The 4,977-nt window shown below is 40.6% G+C and overlaps 1 pseudogene; it reads right to left on the bottom strand.

The window, feature by feature from the left end:
• Positions 1-449: 449 nt before the first annotated feature.
• Positions 450-4,686, bottom strand: LOC115277383 (annotated as a pseudogene).
• Between the last annotated feature and the right edge of the window lie 291 nt (positions 4,687-4,977).

Raw genomic sequence — 4,977 nt, 5'->3', positions numbered from 1 at the left:
ATTTTATTATTTTACTAATTTCTTTTCTTCTTTTTATCCCACCTTATTCATTTATTTATTCATTTATTCATTAGCTGGAGCACCTGCTATATATCATATGTCAATGCTCCATGCTAGAAAATAGGGATAGAAGATGATTGTGACCTACATTTTATATTCCTAGTGTAATTTATATAGTGGAGGAGCAATACAGAGGCCAAATATATAAACACATATATAATTGCAAATTGTGGTCTGATCCATGAAAAGAAACCCAGGTGCTAATAGAGAACAGGTTTAGATATTTGATAAGGGTAATCTATTGTAATACATGAGCTGGGGAAAGAGTCCGACAGATAAAGAGAAGAACATATAAAAAGGGGATGAGGTAAGGGCAAAGTTATCCTATTTGGGGAAATATAGGGAAGAATTTAGTGAAGTAGGAACACAGAAAGTGAGGGGCACAAGCATTAAGGTGGAAGAGTGGGCAGGGAGCAGATCATGTAGACCAGGGCAAAGAGTTTGAAGTTTTGCTGATCTAAAATGAAAAATTGCTAAAGAACATTAAGCAGAGGAAGCTGTGTGATCATTTTAACTTCAATAGACTTCGCCCCTGCAGTCATGGTGACGTGAATCTATGAGGTCAAATGGCATAGCATGGTGTACACTCACTGTGCCCTTGTTAATTGTCCTGGTTTTGACCATTGCTGTAATTATGCAAGATGTAACCAGTGGGGGGAATTGAATGAAGGGTACGCACATCACTACCTCTGTGTACTATTTTTGCAGCCTCCTGTAAGTTTGCAATTACTTCAGAATAAAAAGCTTTAAAAAAAATTTCTTCAGATGCTTGCAGAGAATGGATTATAGTGGCATGAGCTCAAGTAGAGACCACTGAGAAGGCTGTTTCAGTAGTGCTGCTGAGGGAGGTGCCCAGGACTATAGTGGTGGCAGTAGAGACAGAGAAATGAAAGGGCAGGGGACATATAGCTATAATATAATATCAATTTATTAATATTTATAGTTATTTCTATTAATAACTAATGATGCTCTTAATTTAAATATTATTTGTCTATATTTAAGTAGACTGGCTGGAACTTACTGAAACATTACATGTAGGGAGTAGGGGAAAGAGAAACCTGAGAAGATATGGGATTTTTACTTGGGCAGCTGTCTGGATTGTTGATGTGTATTAATTTGGGCATGACTGGGAGAGAATTAGTGGAGGCCGGGACGCTTAGAGTTTCTCTGAGTCAGGTGACGATATATGTGAAAGGAGCTCAGAGGACTAGTCCGAGGGTGACATAAATTTGACAGTAGACAGAGTATGTCAGGAGAGAACAGAAGTGTCCTAAAGCCATGCCCTGGGGGAAACCAAGTGATTAGAAGTCCAGGTAAGAAGGAATAGCAGTGACCTAGGATGAAAAGCAGGAGAGAATAGTGGTATTTAAATCAAAGGAAGAAATTATTTCACAAATGAAGGAGTGCTGAAATGTGTGATTATTTCTGAAAGCTTGAGTAGGAAATTAACTTTCCTTAGATCTGGCAATACAGTATCTTGATTCTCTGAATCAGAAGGTTTTGGGGTAGTAGAACTGGTGGACATTTGGGAGAAGATATGAAGCAGACAACTCTTGAGAAGGGAGCAGAAAAATGTAACCATACAGAGGTCACTGTAGAAACAAAATACTTGTTTTAAGAAAGTGAGAGCATTTTTAAATGTTTGTGGAAATGGTTAATGGGCTGCCTGGGTGGCTCAGTCAGTTAAGCATTCAACTTCTGCTCAGGTCATGATCTTGTAGCCGGTGAGTTCAAGCCTCGCATTAGGCTCTGGGCTGACAGCTTAGAACTTGGAGACTGCTTTGGGTTTTGTGTCTCCCTCTGCCCCTCCCCTGCCCATTCTCATTCTTTCTCTCTCTCTCTCTCTCTCTCTCTCTCTCTCTCTCTCTCTCTCTCTCTCTCTCTCTCCAGAGACAATTTATTAGCCCAGTGTTGTTCCAATGCTCCTTGTTGGCAGCAGGCACCTGTCTGGTGATTCAGTCCAGATCTCTCTGTCCCTGAGGCATCAGTTTGTGGCCTCCCTCTTGGTGCTCTTCCACCATTTTCATCCTCTCCAGGGCTTGGAGGACCCTGCAGCCCCAGTCCTGGAGGCATGACTTCTTTTTTCTAACATCCCTCATAGATCTTGATCTCAGAGCCGACCTCAGAGCACCCTGTAGGTTTAGGCACCGTGCTGTGCAAGCAGCTTGTGTGTAGAAACAGCTCTCAGCAGGGAGAAAGCTCTTGAGGCTTGACCAGCTTGACAGTGTCCACCCTTTCAGGGACTTTCAACTTCTCAGACTTTTTGAGGATGGCTACCAGAGCTCTGATGAACTCCTCCTGGCTCCCATCCTTTATGAGAACTCAGTTTTTGTTTGTCTGAAAATGTGTTTATTTCATCTTCACTTTTGAAGGATATTTCTGCGGGGTATAGAATTCTAGGTTGCCAGTCATTTTCTTTGACTTTCATCGTTTCCATTGAGAAGTCAGTTATAAGTTATTGGAAAAAACATCTGTTTTCTCTGTTTTTAATATGTTTTTCTTGGTTTGGGCTTTCAGCAAATTGACTATGATACAGCTCAGTGTGTGGTGTGTGTGTGTGTGTGTGTGTGTGTGTCTGTGTTATCTTGCTCAAAATTCACTGAGATATTTCAGTCTGAGAGTTCATGTCCTTAATCACTTTGGAATGCCTGAGTCATTATGCCTTCAACACTGCTTTTCCCTCATTGTCTCTCTCAGCAGCACCCCAACTACCAGGAGGTTACAACACTTACAGTGTATCCCACCATCTCTTATTCATTTTTTCTGAATTTTTTAATTAAAAAAATGCTGAGATTTTCCCATTGAGTTTCTCCATTTTATTAACCTTGTTTTATGCAGTGTCTAATTGATTGATAAACCCAATCTTTCGGTTCTTAATATAATTTCTTATGTTTCATAGTTCCAACATTTTCATTGGAATCCTTTAAAAAATGTTGGTTCTCTGATCAAACTATCCATTCTTTGCATGTTTTCTCCAGCTTGTTCTATTATTTTCTTGAACTTCTAATTAAAATGTCTGCTCACTGTGGGTCAATTTCTATATATTTTTAAAATATTGTCCTGTATCTTGTCTTGTTTTTGTCATTCTTGATTGAATGCTAAATACTACACAGCATTTAGCCTATATGTATATATATATATATACACACGCGCGCGTGTGTGTGTGCATGTATGTGTGTGTATGTATGTGTGTGTGTATACACACATATGCATGTAATTAGTTTATTCAGCTTTTGTTAGCTTAACCCAATAAGGGACTGAGTTGAGTCAGGGACCGGGTTAGTTTCTCTCATTCATTCTGTTCCTAGATCCTTCAAGCCTTTCAACAAAGAGACTAGTGTGACCACTTGGGCCCTTCCTTTAAAGGTCTTGCCTCCTAATCCTGTCTCCTCCATAGCCAGGGACTGCCGAGAAACTCAGTTCTCCCCCTGGCAGCTTTGTAATTACTTGTCCATCCTTCCATATAGCCTCAGAATCACACGTGTGTCCTGGGGAGAACCTGACGTTGTTTCCGTTTCCTTTTCTTCTTTTCAGAAACATCCTGACTGTTCACACCTCTACTTCCATCTCTGCAACAGCATGAAAACTTACTGGTTTCTCTCTTGCTGCCTGTAGGCTTGTGCCCAGGCAAATCTTGGATTCTTAGGTTGTCTCTCTGCCCTGAGAATTGGCAAATATCCCTAAGGAAAAAGTTTCTATAGAACAACAGTTCACTCTTATGGAAGTGTTCCTCTCTCTAAATCTTGACCCCTTTATTTCTCATTGTTTTAGCAAAAATCTGATACCTTTACAAGGATTGATGATTGATTTTTTTTTCCAGCGTTTCTAGGTTGTCTTGGCAGGAGCTCTGCTTTGCCACACGCCATTCCATCTTAGCCCAACAAGCAGATATTCCAAAAACAATGCCGTTTTACAAAATAAATCATCCTTGAGGGGTTTTACCCTTCTATTGACTGGGGCTGGGAAGTTTCAAAGGCTTTGAAGGCTGTTTCTTAGTAATCTGGAGTTTTGTGATGCACTGTCCAGGGACAACAGTGCTAGCAGCTGGAGACTGGCTTCGGCATCAGAGACTGCCAGCCTTTGCCGAGTAGCTTGCTGTCTGTGCAGCCTTGGCTGAAATTCTCTCGATGCTTCACTTTCACCATCTGTAAAATGGGGACAGAGGAAAACCGCCCTATGTGTGTAAGGATGATTACAGAGGAATATGTTTATCGATGGAATATGAACTAAGAAAAACAAACAAATCAACAAAAGCCACATAAATAAAGCTCAGTTATTCATAATTCTGTTACTTAAGACAGTGTAGAAATATGCAGTGTGTCCAGATGTCCTACAAAAACACATAGCTAGTTTTATGTGAGGCCTGAATAGGCACTATATTCCAAAACATCAGAGAGTTGTTAGAGCTAAATCCCTAAAAGGCCAGACTTTTCTTTTGGTTCAGATGACATGTTGGGCTTCTGCCTGATGAATTTACACCCCTGAACTTGCACATGTGTGACTCACAGGTTGGGGCGCCCGCAGCTTGGGTCTCGGTGGCTCCTGGGGTGGTATTTGCACTTCATCTCTCTGGCCCTGTGTATGTGATTCGATGACATCTGTTAAGGAGCCGGTGGCGGAAGACATGCATATGAAATCTCAGTGAGTACAGGCTGCATTTTAATGAGCTGAGGCTGCTGTTACCTCACCATCTATTTTGTGGCCTTTGGGGCATTGACAGGCAATACCCAATCTGTTTCTCATCAGTTTAAATCTCAATATTTACTTTAGGATGTTTTACTCTTAAAGCTTAAAAAGAGACAGAGAGAGAATTGTCCTTTTCTCACATCTTCAAGAGGTTTGGGTATTCACATGCAAAGGAAAAAGAGCCATTTTACATATAATGAAAAAAGTATCAAGTAGAAAAACATAAAAATG

This window comes from Suricata suricatta, chromosome 14 (assembly GCF_006229205.1).
Source record: "Suricata suricatta isolate VVHF042 chromosome 14, meerkat_22Aug2017_6uvM2_HiC, whole genome shotgun sequence".
NCBI classification, from domain to species: Eukaryota; Metazoa; Chordata; class Mammalia; order Carnivora; family Herpestidae; genus Suricata; species Suricata suricatta.
Note: the sequence above shows the minus strand (reverse complement) of the source record. Positions and strands in the feature narration are given on the sequence as shown.